The 15,173-nt window shown below is 45.1% G+C and overlaps 1 protein-coding gene across 2 annotated transcripts in view; it reads left to right on the top strand.

Moving 5' to 3' along the window:
• The window catches only part of ZBTB16 (zinc finger and BTB domain containing 16), a 164,989-nt gene that overhangs the window by 63,968 nt on the left and 85,848 nt on the right, over window positions 1-15,173 (top strand). The window lies entirely within an intron of this gene.

Here is a 15,173-nt window from a genome sequence, read left to right as displayed (position 1 = left end):
TTGAAATATTCCAGATAGCTGCAGCAGTGGAATTGGCATAATGTGGGAAAGAAGCGGCACCCTGTCTCGTTCCCCTCCGATTCCTCCATCGCTTGCTGCCGATGTGTGTGTCATTGGACAGCTATTGTTTTACTTCATTTTTTTTTCCTTAACGAGAAGTAAGCTTTCACATCCCGTGGTGCAGGCTCTGTTTACACGATGCAGCTTTCAGCTTGCTACCTCTGCATGCTCCCCGGTACCCCACTAGCCTCGGCTTTTCCTTTGAAAAGCTGATTTGCAAAAATAGCATCTCTTCAACCAGTGGGTCTGGTCCCTGGGTGAACTGGGAGCCAAACCTGCCGACTCCAGATGCGTAACAATAACTCTTCTTGGAGCTCTGGAGTTAGGGCACCACTTGGTTTGTGAAGTCCCTTTAGGACTCAGTGGAAATGTTAAGCATGCTCTGACAGCAGAGTCTCCCGTGGTGTTGATGTGCAAGTCCAAAAGACCTGAGTGTGGCTCTTATGCCAGGTGGAGGTTGCAGGGTTGTACATGGGGCAAGGAGGGAAGGAGTGATGGGAACTGTGAGGGGCCAGGTTGACAAACATCCATTTAACTCTTAATATTTCTTTGCACCGGGTTCTCTGATCTTGGCATTTAGGCCTTCTCCAATTCCCCATGACGGTTCTAAAGCTACGTAGGTGGTAGGTGAGAGAGGACCCCTATAGCACAGGCCACCCAATTTCTCCCAGCTCCCCTTGTGTTACAACAAATCACCTGTCTGATTAGCAGTGGTCTTCCCAAAAGATGTACATGGCCTTCATTTGAAGACCTCAAGGGATGGAAAGCTGTCCACTGGCCCAAACCCTGTTGCAATAGAGGGAATCATCTGCACTGCTTAGAGGTTTCTGTGTGTGTTGCTTAAATGTGACCTTGCCTGGCTTTAATTTCGATCCATTTTTTCTGGTGCCTTTCCCTCCTAACCTGATGAGCCCTGGTATTTTCTCCCCGTGAACGTGCTTGCACTTTGCAATCAAATTGCATCTTGATCTTCTTTTAATAGGCTAAACAGGCTGAGCTCTGAGTGTATGTGGCCAGTTTCACTTTAAAGAATCAAATCCCTTTGATCATTGACTGCTAAGAGTAAGTACATTTAATCTAGTGAGAAGCATCCACCCAGCAGATAGAAAAACTTTCTGCAGAATCTGGAACTCTTCAGCAAAGTGCAGATCTTTAGAAGTCCGTAATTTGCTTGCAGCCCTTGATTTTTCTTTAGTGGATAGATTTTAGGTTTTGCCCATTACAGGCTTGCTTTTCAGGGAAAACCAGAGCTTTGATGAGATGCTGTCTCCTCCATGTCTTCCCAGAAGCCAGATATCAAAGCTTGGCTGGAGTCCATAAGCTTTCCAGAAATTCCCATGCTTATTTGAACAGCCTTCACACTCACGATGGCCACAGCAGCTGCATTTTGGTGATTGACACATGCACATCCATTGTTTCCTTATTTTGTGCCAGGAGCGTGATTTCTGGAAGACGCGAGAATCTTTCTCGTTTCTTGTAGCAGTAGCTAGGCCAGAGCCTTTTCCGACCATGGAGCCTCTTGCAGATGTATCTAACCCGCCACAGTCTATTGCAATAGGGTCCTTGATAACCTTTGAAGAGAGACCGAGCACTACTGAGGCAGCATATGTGTACGAGAGTACAAAAGGAATAACTGACGCTGGAGTCGTAGGGGTTAAGGTTGGATGTTTTGTCAGGAAATGCACCATTTGGATGTAGACTTCTAGTAATTGTATCCCCTTTCTATTTGGCTTGGCTGAGCTGCCTGGTCAGGAATGGTGGATCTGGGCATCCGATAACAGCAGGTGGTGCGTGTTTTGTTTTTGCTGCTTTTGTTCCTTATCTACACATTTTTGTTTTACTCAAAGCGACCAGTCTGGCTGCAGGTGAGAAATTTATTCAGTGAGAAATTAATTTTCTGTGGGAAGAGCTTAGAAACAGGGAAATCATGTTAACGTGCCCGAAAGATGGGGAAAGAGGGATAGTGGCTTGCACAAGTGGGACAAGGGTTTTTCTCAGTGAAGCCAAAGAATTTCATTCTTGCCAGCAGCATGCAGGCACCTACCTACCTATCTACCCACCCACATCCTGCTCCTGGAGCTACCTCTTTGCAATGCAATGCCTGGAAAAAGCCCTTTTGTGCACGAACAGACTCAGTCCAAACTTACTTATGTCAAAGACCTGGTGCAATTTCTCTCTGCAAGGAGTTCCTATATTGCTTCTTAGGAGGTGCATTAAGTGGTGAATGTAGGAGAGAAAGAAATGAATAGATAGTACCAGATGCATCAGTAACTTATGAAATAAATCTGCTGGTCACAGAAATCTCTTAGGCAGAGATTTTCCAAGACACAAATAAGAGTTGGGTCTTGAAGTTCTGTTGAATTTGGGTGTAGAAACCCAACTGCCCATCGTGCCCTGGAAAATTTCCCCACTAAAGTAATAGCTGGGAATATGCAGCAGTCTTTCTTCAGCATGGACGTGGGACGGAGCAGAGTTCTCTGTTACATGCTGGGGTGGTTTGGTTATATGGACTTTCTGCAAAAGTGGTTTTTCTCTTGCAATAAAAGTCAAACAGATTAAAAAATAAAGTAACACTGTTGTACCTTGAGAAATCTACCTCTGTAAATGCAGACACACTTCTTCTTTTAGGATAAATTTGTGCCAGGGATTTTGTATTTGAGGGTGCAGCTGAGATGAGGGGTCAGAGGTAAGAGGTCTAGGCTGAAACTGTTGGTGAAAGACTTCTTTGTGGTATCTTAATTTGGGATCACAAGTAGCACCGTTTGGTTAGCTTGTTGGTATTATTGGCAGCTTGTTTAAAGTAATTGTCTCAATATTATTTTGCTGCTTGGAAGTGTTGTTTACATCACAGTGCTAATGATTTTTTTTTTTAAAGTGTGTCTCTTGTGGACTTCAAATCGTGTCCTAGTTATAGTTCGGTAACACGCATATGTGGCCATGTATGTGTAGATAACAAAAATGATGCCCATTTTGCAAATCCCAGCTCCTCGGGATTCATCGAGAGAAGTAGAGTTGCGTGCACACTGGGTATATTATATACCTTGATGTTGTCTTACAGATGTTCCTGCCCAGCTGTGGCGTGCATCTCGCACAGGCCGACTCATGGTGCATTGTGGCAGTGTGGCTGTTGCTGGGCATGGATGCAGGCTTGTCTGATGGATGCATTTCAGCAAAGTTTTCGGGCTTGGTTGGTTGGCTGGCTTGTTTTATGGCTGAGGAGTTATTGTCACTGGATGACTTTTCCAGTGGGACTGATGAAGGAAAGCGATGCAGCTTTTCCTTTTAGAGGGATGTCATCAAGGTTGCCAGACCAATAAATTCACCTGACCTAACTGGACGATAGTCTCCCTTTTTAAGACCCTTTATGTTGTTAGGAATGACCAGCTGGGGAGGGGGAAGGAACAGAGAAAGGAAAGACTTAAAAAAAAGCAGGATCCTTGTCCAGAGGCCAGGTCTGCCCGGCCAATCTTTAGCATTGTCCTGGTTTAATTTTCTTGACTGATACCCATTAACTGTTGGCAGTGTTGGACCAGGAGTTTTATTAACCCTGTGAAATAGGGAACATAGGAAGCAAATTTTCCCTCGGTGGCTCACCTGTGACGTGATTTGTCGTGGATGTCGGCGTGAGGTTCAGTTGGTATCAAGTCATTTTGGAAGCGCACAAAAGATTATTTAGCCATTTGCTTAAAAATAAATAAATAAATAAAAAAATAAAAAAAGGCCGCGTGATGAGAGGAGCTGTGGGGAGATATTCTTACACTTACTCCTTCAAAATTGGAAGCAAGTGGTTCACCTTGCCGGGAAAGTCATTACCGTTATTTATTATTAGAGCTCCAGTTGTGTATTTTAGCATTCAAGAGAACATTAAGTGAGGGATAAATCATAGATTTTACAGTGTAAGAAAAATGACGGGGGGGGGGGGGGGGGGGGGGGGGGGGTTCGTTGTGGTTTCTCAAGTGGCGCAGGCGGCATGGTTGGGTGTCCACGGCGTTGAGTTGGTGTAAGACAGGTTTGGGTTTTCTTTCTGTTTGGCTGTTAGCGCTAACTGGTTCTACAGGTATTTAGCAAAACTCTGCCGTGTCCAAATCTTGAGTTGCCAATAACTTTTTTTTTTCCGTCTTTCCCCAGTAGCCGTGCGCCCTGCCAAGTCTGTGCACAAGCCTTGAAATGACAAAGTACCCTTTAGTTAATTGCACAACGGATCGCCTAGAGTTAAAAGTTCTGATTTATATGACTATAGCTCTAACTGCTCAATAACACAGGCCTGTAATCTACTTTCATTTCAAACAGAACTGTGATTTATGGGGCAGCATGCCGCTTTAGCTCAGAAATGAGGTGTTCAACATATGCTCTGTTGACATAAATTTGGAATTTATCGCTCTTGTCAAAACTGCCTGTTGGACAAAGGTGCGTATTAAGGCAATAAATGGCTCAGAATAGTTTTCTGTCAAATTTCCTAACCATTGTATTCAGTCTATTTGAGGGGAAAAATATATACTTAAAAGTAATCAAATGTCCAAAATCCATACATCTTGTTTCGAGCGGCGCACGCTACCAGGGGGTGGAGATGGAGACGAGACGGGGCCTCACACAAAGTTACAGTATGTTTGGAAAGATTACCCAAGCTTTAGCTTGTCCCTTCTGTCGGGAGCAGGCTTTTCTCCCTCTTTGCAAGGAGGGGAGGTGGGAGGGAGCAGGGAATGAAAGCTCATTAAATAAAAATAGTAAGAGACATTTTTATGTATGTTTTTAAGCAGGCAGAGTTAGAGAGTGGGGCTGTAAACTGAGCAGAACAGGGCTTTGTTTATGGAGGAATTAAGCCACTCGCTATTGTTCGCGGTTTTTACATATTAGGACTGGATGCACATGCCGTCTCCCGTCCTCTTAGAGAAAGGGAGATAAATTATTGGGAGGATAAAGGATTAGCTGTTGCCTGACCGGGAAGTAATAGAGTTAAGGCTGAGTAATAAAAATGCTCCTATAGAAACTTTTAGAAAGTAGAAAATCAGTAAAAAGCACAACGTGTGAAATAACCAAAGCAAAACGCCACGTGTGCCGTGTCACCGGGCCCTTAGGTTGTGACGGGAAGGCGCAGTGTGCTGGGCCTTTCCGCTCCATGTGTGAAACTTCCCCGGCTTGCCAATAACCAGGGGGAAGGTTTTCCAAAATGCCTCACAGATTTAGGACCCCAGCACGCGCTGACTTCGCCTTGCGCATGCTGAATCCCCAAAGCTTTCGGGAATCCTCTTGCTAGCATAGGCATAACCAATGCTGCCGACCCAGTGTAAGGTTTGGATTAATCTGGAGTCAGAGTACTGGGATTTTTCTGCGCTGGCCTTGGAGCAAAGCCTTTACTAATGATGGCCTTAATTTCTCCCCCGCTGCTGCATGCGTGGGAATACGGCCCATATTGATAAATGCCCACACGTGCCCATTGTACGCCGCCGAACACAGCAAATCTCCCGAGTGGCGCAGAACCGGTTGCCCGTCCTTATCACACAAAGCACCCTGTTGGGAAAACTCATAATTTTTACACCACACGATCTTGACTAGCCGTTGCTGGAATTACCGTCTCTTTGAAGTGCTTTTTGCAGGGCATTTACAGGCCTTTTTAATTACCTCCAGCTTGTGAGGGGCCAACTTCCATTCCAGCTTTTGTTTGTTTGCTCTGTTCGGAAGGGAATATTGCTGCAGTTCCCCCGCCTTTGCTTCCAGTGTAGTCAGCTGTATGGCAAACCTGCCTCGGCGACACTAGTTTATGGAAGACCCCTCCATAAGCAATTGTGCTTCGAGCGATGCACAGCTCGTCCTCAAGGTACAGTACAGGCCCTGGCTTTTTTATAGGCTTTCGAACAAAGCCAGTTGGATAATCGCAGCTCTGTGTTACCTCTCAGTCAACATGCGCGGGGTGTTCATTTTAATTTCCTTGCTTGGAGGAGGGCTGGGGCAGCAAACCAGAGAGGTTGTTTCAGATGCCAGAACATCCTTGAGCAATATCTGATGACCTGAAAACTTCAGCTCCTCCTTGGTTTGATATTTGTGGGCGCCGCCAGCATTTTTAATAAAGTATAATTAAAGGAGAAAACGCTCTTAAAAAAAAACAAAACACCCTTTGAAATGTCTCCCTGCAAGAACAGGGCACTTCTAATGGTGATGCCTTCCCCAGCAGCACCCTGTTTATTGATTGGCCTTCATTTTTCCAGCTCCCTGGGGGGTGGCATTGAGCGCGAGTGATCTGAGGTGGGGATCCGCATGCCGTCATCGACCGCGTGCGCTGGGGAAGGGAGGTTGACTTCCCTTCCTCCCTTGCCCGTGGGCCAAAGGGCAAATCTCCACCGTTCTCTCATTTTCTTTTGTTCTGTTTTTCAAGGGGCCTCCATCCACTAGATGGCATAACCGTGCTAAGCTGGCACCTGCCTTTTGCCATCAGCAGCAAGGTGGCACGTGACGGCACCCCTTCGCCGAAGGGGCTGGCTAGAGTAGCCCGTTGGCCACCGGGAGCAGGGTGTTGGGATGTTGAATGCTCGCGGTAGCACCTCTGCCGTTGCAAATGCATCGGAAACGATGAGTTGTGTTGTTGTGGTTGCAATTCCCTCTGCCCAGGGAGCGAGGTTATGCGGGGTCTGCTAGGGACAGAGGGCGGGGAGCCCTGGCCGATGGGACGGGCCATGCCGTTCTCGTCGCCCTGGCCAATGGGACGGGCCACGCCGTTCTCTTATCCGAGATGTTCTCAGAAACGCAGTTCCTCTGAGACGCCGATGAACTCTGAGGTCTGTTGTGCTTCGAGCCCGAGTAATTGAATCCAGAGGCGAGGCAGGAAAACAAACACTGACGGCGAGCAGCAGAGAAGAGCTTCTTGGCGCTGGCCTGTTATGAACATCCTCCCTACCGGGACATCGGTGACAGCACGGCGCCCTGGACCAATGAAACGTTGTGTTTAGAGCTACCGTCAGTGAGACGAAGGCTCGTTGGCAGGCTCTCAACTCCCCCCAACAACTTCTCAAAATCACTTTAGCTAACTTAACCCCCCGATGGGGTTAACATGTGCATTACACAACTGAGATGAGATCTCTCGCTGGCTTTTTCTCCTAGTAAAGACGGAGCAAGCTGGAACCAGGAATCCCAGAGCAGCCCTAGGAATATATTAGGGATGGGTACAGATCTTTTCTCCCTTCTCTTCATTCCCTTGCACATCACCCGGTCTGCAGAGGACAGCACCTCCGGCCACGGTTGTGCAATGTGCCTCCCTTGGCTGCTCAAGGGCCTATATCATACTCCTGAGTTCATAGTTTCGTCATTTCCTAGATATTACGGGCTGGAGGGGACCTTGCAGATCATGGGGTCCAGCTCCCCTGCGCTTGGGCAGGAAAGACTGCAGGGATCAGATAACCCCAGCAAGAATTGTAGCATAGTCTTCTGCACAGGCCAACAACTGGATTTTGAACCCCTGTAATCCTTTGTCTCCGGTCCCCTCTCTTAGGGGAGTTTAGCCATCGAGGCTTTGCTAGATTTCCGGGGTAGCGCATTTATACATATTGGGATGTGCTTGCTTAACATTGCACGGTAAAGTAACTTTGCACGCTGGAAGCATTAACTAGTGAGCCTGTATCTGCCTAAAAGTGCAGTATCTATTTTATTTATGGTAAGAAGGGGCTTTCTAGATTGCTGTTCCTCTTAATCCACAAACATCCTTTTGTTTGCTTCATGTGCTTATAGGGACGTTTCAGGATAAATGGGATATTGGGAATTTAATTTTACCATCAAACTGGCATAATAACATACAGTTTATCTTCCCGTGCTCAAATTTGGGCAGCATCGCTGAGCATTGAAGTATTTTAATGCACTGTGTTTATTTTTCTTTTTAAAGGCACAAGTTTAGTAAAACTGCAGCAACATGTATTGATCTTTTCTCTCAGATCTTAACAGCCTGAGCAGCCGTAATACCTTGCTTACATCTGCCAGGTTTTTTTGTGCAGTTTTGCAACATCTCCTTAATCCAGTGAGCATAAATAGAACATTTCAATCATATTTTGCTACCAGGAGCCTAGCAGATAAAGCGCTTTAAGACCTTGTTGAAAGAGACTGTATAAGATTGTGCACGATAAGATCGCCCTATAAGCAGGCGCCAAATGAAAAAACTTTTGTTCCCGGCAAAATTTGTTGATAGAGATATTGGAAATAAATTGCTTAGTGAGAATCGGAGCCTTTTAAAACAATGAGTGGGTTACGTAACGACCGGAAATATCGGCGCTGAAGTCCGATTGCCATGTAGATCTCTGTGCGAGCTGTTGTGCTAGGAAGATTGATGTGTTCTTTTGTTGTTTCTGACACCATGTTCTAACACTTGTATTTATTTTTTTTAGAGCGAGTGTGTGCGTGTGCGAGAGTGAGTCTTATCTACAGGCCCGTAACTAGGACTGTGGTCAGCTTCAAAGGCTATTGTCTGTCCTTACAGTTACAAGGACGATGGTACCCCAGGCAGCACAGTTGAAAGCTCAGCCGTACACTTCTTCAAACCATTACGTGTATCGCACAACTTTCTTATTCGTATGTCCCTACATGCAAATTTAATCATTAAAATATACGAAGATTTTCCCAGGGGGAAAAAAAAAAAAGATGTAGAACTAGAGCAAAAGCGCAGGTGTTTCCTTTTCATTGTTTTTAAAGCCACAATTAATCAGGTTAAAGATTGATCAGTGCAACACAGCTGATAGGCGGCCTTCTTCCACCTGATGGAAAGCTGCTCGGTCCTGGGCCCACGGTGCTGTCTACTGGAGTCAATGACAGTTCCCATTGACTCCACTGGTGCCACACTGGGTCCCCAACGGGGATTCATTTCTCTGCTCCAGAACCTGGCTCCAATTCGACCAATATGCAGTCTCGTGCATACTTAGTGGAGCTGCTTTTTTCGTGATAGGGTTGCAATATGCAGGGACTGCAAGCTTCCCCCCTTCCACCTTCAGTTTTTCACAGCACCGGTCCAGGCAAATGACCCAAGACCTTGACACGTTGCAAGCTAGACCCACCCGGCTGGTATAAACCCATGTAGCTCCAGTCAAGTGGCCGGGGCGCAGTCCCCAAAAGCTGTGCGCTCCCTCCGTTTCCACTGACGTCTTTGAGAGAGGAGAGCACGCAGCCTCGTGCATGATATGGTTTTGTGTCTCAGTATCCACTCCATTCAGAGCTGAAGGGCAGCAGCTGTTTTGACAGCAAACACAGATTTCTATGCAGTTGTCTAAGGCAGGAAATGAAGAATATTGCAACCCATGGAGACCGCAAAGGGCCTTTGGGTAGCTCGAAGGCAGTAACCCCCGCACTCCAGTGGAGTGCCATCTTGGACAACAACCGTGCTCAAATCAACGGGGATTTATATGAATGTATATGTACAGAGGACTCGGGAGGCTGCCACGGTCGCATCCCAAAGCTGTTACCACCACTTAATGTGTTAAAAGTCTTTAGGCACTGAAAAAAATCAGCCAAATGCAACCGTATTATTTCAAATTGCTTTCCAGTGGACAGTTCCAGTCTCTGTAAAGAAATGCTAGTGAAAGCAAGCATGTTGTTTTACACGGGACATCAGGCACCGTCCGGTGCACTCGCTGGCACACCCCATTGTGTGCATTCATGCCACACGTGGATATGCAATTGATCCTGATGAGCTGGTCCGGTGGCAGTTAAAGGGTTAGGAAAAGTTGTCATGTTTGAGGTAATAGTCGTCTTCCCTGCCTTCCTCTAACTTGGCTAGCGATTGGTTTTCGTTTTTAAAAAGTGTTGATTGAAATTTTGTGCCTTTTTTATGGGTATATTTACTTTATGGCAAACATAAAGTGCTGTATTAAAAAAAATAAATTGTGTTGTAAAAGCCTTGGGTAATGTTTATTAATATTGACTAGTCATGGAGCAACGAGCTCTATCTCTAGCAAGCATAATTTGTGGTAACGGTAGCATCTTGTCAAATGGCTCTATTAATATGAACCGGTGCCTTTTAAAAAAACTCAATGGTGCGTGTCTCGGCTCTTCTGGGCAGACGGGAGACCCGGGCGCGCGGGCCCCAGATACTAACGGCGCGTATCACCTCCCTTCTTCACCTCTTGTAGTCCAATCGCCCTCTCTCCCCGAAATGCCCTGGTTTAAATCTTGGTATCTCTGGCCAGGTTAGTACTTTGTTCTCTGCGTCACGGCACCATATGTTTGGCGAGCTCCTATCTCGACGTTCCATTCTAGAAAACAGGGCGGAAAGGTTTTTGTTGGCCAGGAAGCAAGAAAAGTACTTTTTTTTTTTTTTTTTAAGATAAGCAAATTGTTGGCAATTTTCAACAGAACAAACCTCCCCCTCCTTTCGGCAGTACTAATGTCCTGTATTGTGTGCTAATGATGTGGGTCTGTAGCTACAATGATGAAGCTAAATGCTTTTACGTAGCGTGTTCCCTCGGTAGGTCTCCACGTGCCTTATGAAGGAGAAAAGGTCCATTATCCCCTTTTGTGCAAATGTGGGAATCAAGGTGCATGGGAGGGAAGGGGCTTCTCGGAGCTGGGCTGGGACCCCAGGTGCCTTGGATCCCAGCCCAGTGCCCTATGCCGGGAGGCGAAGCAAGCCACCCTTTGGGGACCCAGTGTGACACCAGTGGGGTCAATGGGACAAAACAGTGGGCCCAGTACTGAGCAGCTTTCCATCAGGTGGAAGGAGGCTGTCTGCCAGCTGTATTGCACCGATCAGTCTTTAACATGATTAATTGCTGCTTTAAAGAAAGAAAGAAAGAAAAATTAAAACACCTGCACTTCTGTATTTCTACATCATTTTTTGTCCCCAGGAAAAACTTTTGTCCCTGGGAAAAAGGCTGTTGGTTTGTTTTTTTTTTCAAGGACCACTTTTTAAAATTAATTTTTTCTCCAAGTAAGTAATCAATTTTTTTTTTTTTAACTCCCTGAAAATTCATTTTGCTCTCAAAGAGGCAAGTGCTGTAACTTTGGAGAAGGATGCACTGCCATGGCGTAAGCCTTGCTGGGAGTACAAAACTAACCAAATGCCATGGCGTAAGCCTTGCTGGGAGTACAAAACTAACCAAATGCCATGGCGTAAGCCTTGCTGGGAGTACAAAACTAACCTCATTCATAACTCTGAAGTGGCGTTGGGCACAGCAATAATTAAAACTGTAAAATGAGCAGATCGGTCCTTATTTAACTGACTGCTTGGCAGTGGGAATCTGTTGGGATTGCATTTTATTTATTTATTTTGCAAGACGGATCAGCCCTTCGGATACGAAATCTTCTCAGCCTCAACTTGTGCATGACTTAATCCTGTGCTGTGACACAGTCAGTCCTGCATGATGACATCACACCCCAAAGTTAAGAGCTGAAACTTGTTCTCATTTGGTCCTTGGGTTTGTTTTTGGTTTTGTCTGTTAAAATTTTGACTGAAATCTGTTTCCCTCTACGATCTAGCATTGGGCATGAAAGGATTTAACAGGGTAGGGAAGCATATGTACAGTGCATAGAGAATGCACAAGGGGTTCATTGCTCTGCACCATGCTTGAAATGATCAGATCATGTCTGTGAAATAGGTAAAGATAGCTGTCCTGTGACTGTTCATGATGCCATCATATCCTCTTGGAATATAGTAGGAGCCTACTCCTACTGGGAAACTTGGGAAGAGGCTGGTGGTTTCCAGTAACCTTTGTGGGTACACCCCTTACTTGTCTTGAAAGATCTCGATAAGAGCAGCACTTTATCCCAACTTTTAAAGTTTTCTTTAGGACTTCTTCATATCAGCAAAGCAGTTGTCAGAACTGCAGGACATGTTTTGCAATGGAAATTTAGTCTTGCTGGAGACCTGAAATTGTTGAATTCCTGCATGCAAATAAAGGAAAAACAAATTCCATTCCAAATCTTTTGCAAACACCTTTGGCCATAAATGAAATCTTTATACATGCCTTAGCATGGTAAATTGCTCCTTAGATAAACTTGAAATGCCAAGACCTGTTCAGCATGAAGTTTGGGGGCCAAATAGCAGGAAAACTGACCTCTCTGTCACCACGTTCTGGCTAGCAGGGTTTCACAACCTGGTGGTGTGACTCTTGTAAGAAATACAGCTGGGCAAAAGAGTAGAAAGTCCAGGAGCTGTCATATCAGTGTACAGTTGTGGGCTGTAGCAGGACTTTTTATTGGCTGTTCTAAAGAAAACCTTTTGAAAGAGTTTGTTAATTATAATGATTTCATATAGACCAATTGACGTGGTAGTGTCTTGCCCCTCCCAGAAGAGAGCTGTATTATCCTTTTTTTATTATTATCTTTATGAAACTATGTAAATACTCAGTGGTCCTTAGTTTGGAGCTCTAAATCATAGACTCATAGAAAATTCAGGTGTGAAGGGACCTCAGGAGGTCACATCTAGTCCAAGCCCTGCTCCAAGCAGGGCCAGCCCCAACTACATCATCCCAGCCAAGGCTTTGTCTACCTTGGTCTGAAAACCCCCCAAGGATGGAGATGCCATCACCTCTCTGGGGATCCTGTTCCCTTGCTTCACCACCCTCCTAGTGAGAGGTATTTCAGACATCCAACCTCAACTTCCCTTGCTGCAACGTGAGCCCATTGCTCCTTGTCCTGTCATCTGCCCCCACTGAAAACAGCCCAGCTCCATCCTCTTTGCAGCCCCCCTGCAGGGAGCTGAAGGCTGCTATTCAGTTCCCCCTCGGTCTTCTCTGAAAGGGCCCAGGCTCCATTTCAGAGTTTCCTGATATTGCACGGCCCAGAAATCACTTTTTCAACAAAAAGAATGTCAGCGGGTCACGGCTTTAAGAATCCCTGCTCTGTGCCAGTTCTGCACAAGGTTGTTTGCATGTTGTACTTGGCACCAGCACAACAAAAATAGGCTCGTGTTATTGCAAAGCTATGATAAATCATGGATTTGATCAGAGGGTTGAGTCCATATTTGTTGTATCACTCCCCAAAAACATTAGCAAACAGTTTTCTGTTTACAGAACCTTATTTTGAAACCCGACATGTGTTCTGGTACCACAGACCTTTCCGTTCCCATCTGTAGGCAGAGATCACAGTAAATGGTGTGTGTCTCTTAGGAAAAACAGACTAGCAAACTTGGCTCTCTAGCAATGATTTTTTTTTTTTTAAAATATTTGTCTGAACTACAAAGCCTGAGCTGCTCCTCACAACAATAAATTAATCAACATTTGACTTTATGAAATAATCAAAGTAACAAATGTTCACTTGAGATTGTTCTCGGCCCTGTTTAATGTTTCTCCATTTAGTTGGATCAGCAATAGATGTCTGCAAGTTGACACTGCACAGAAACGGTCCAACGTTAGCTTGCGTGTGGTTGGGGATTGAGCAAGAAATTGTAGCGAAAAGGGGTGGACGGGCCGGGGGGAGAGGTGTCTTGGGGACTGGCTACCAGGGACCCAAAGATTGAAAGGATCCTCTCATTATTTCAGTGTGAGGTTAAGACCAAAAAGTAGGCATGCATTTGCCAGAATACGATATCCCCTTGCTAGGGTCATGCTTTTGAGCTTGGCATGTTCACATGCTTAGTGCTGTCCCTATGGCCTATGTGGCTTTTGGAAATGAAGGATGGAAATTTGGGGGGGCGGCAGCATTTCAGTTCCCCAGATCTGTGCAAGCAGTGTCTGCTTGAGATGATGTGTCTGGGAGAGTCACCCTAATTGCAGTGGAGCAGGTGACTGCTTTAGGAGGAAGGATGCATATCCTCCTGGCAAGAAGCAGCCCATACCTGATGCCTAGATCTCGCCCTGCCAGGATTACTGCAGCGGCAGGCAGTATGTGGGCACGGGAGCTTTTACCGCATCTCTTCCCAGACCTGCGGCTGCCCTCACCTGCCCTGCAGTGTTTGCTGCCTTAGTTAATGCTAATCTCTTGCTGTCCCAGTGGCGCTGCTTCTGTGACGTATGACGAGACATAATTGAGAGATCAACTCCAATGTGCATTTCCTATGAAATGAATGTCCATCACACGTGGCATACTTGGTGATGGGTCTCGGAGACCTCAGGAAGCCTGAAAAGTTTGCATCTTTTATTCCACGTGTGACCAAAAACAATTAAGAAAAGCCTCGAGTCTTTCTGGAAACCTCCCCAAGGTAGACTGATTTGCAAAACTTTCAGTAGCTGTTGGTATTACCAGAAGTTCCTGGAGGAAGGCAAGTTTGAATGGGTGCTTTTTAAAATAAACCAGTTAAGGAAAATCCAGGTAGAGTGGTTTAAATCTAAGTGATTTAAATGAGTGATTTTTTTTTTTTTTTTTTTTTAAATCTTCATTTAAAACTTTGATTTAAACAATCTACTTCACATTTGTACTTTTCAGTTTCCTTAAAAGGAGGTTGATCCTTATGGGCTGGTAACCATAAGAACATGTTGATTTTGCAACTAAATATAGCTTTTAAATTAAATTTGGTACTTTGTTCAGCCAACCAGGAGAACACATGGTATCCAAGTACATTTTAGGCAGTTGTATAACTTAGCTTATAGGTGTAGAGTTTCTTAAAGTTTTGCATGTTTTTCTATCTTGGCAAATTGCAAGTGACACATTTACTAGAGGATGATTAATTTTTTACTTGTGATTTTGTGTCAAGCTGCATTTGGATGGAAATGGGAATTTGATTAAAAATGCACATAAACATTATTTTAAAATTAGTCATTAAATAGAACTACCTTTAAATATGCTGGGTGCATGAGGGGCGGGGGAAGGGGAAACAAATGTACCACAAGGTAGTTTGCATTTAAATCTGATTTATTTTACCAAGAAGAAGCATTTCTTGTGGTTAATGAATTGAGCTGGTGTTTTGTTTTGTTTTTTTCCTGGGGCCTACATCCTTTAAGATTTTAGAGCTGGTAGATCTATTCTTTCTTGCGTCACTTTAGCTGTATTCTGGAGAAAAAACAAGTTTTTTCTGCCTTTTTTTAACTCCCACCTGGTTTTTTAACTTTGATTGAACTAGTCAGTGAGCAGCTGAGTTAGATGAATCCTGAAATGAAGGCAATATTCTCCTTGCATTTGCAGAAGAGGCTTCTGCTGTCCAGGGCTGGGCTGGCCCTTGCAACACACCCTGGTTGCATGTGCTTACTTAGCCGGGGACTTCCAGCGGTTCA

Source organism: Alligator sinensis, unplaced genomic scaffold, assembly GCF_000455745.1.
Source record: "Alligator sinensis unplaced genomic scaffold, ASM45574v1 scaffold1241_1, whole genome shotgun sequence".
Classification (NCBI taxonomy): Eukaryota; Metazoa; Chordata; order Crocodylia; family Alligatoridae; genus Alligator; species Alligator sinensis.
The sequence above is the reverse complement of the archived record's forward strand: the minus strand, read 5'-3'. Positions and strand labels throughout refer to the sequence as shown.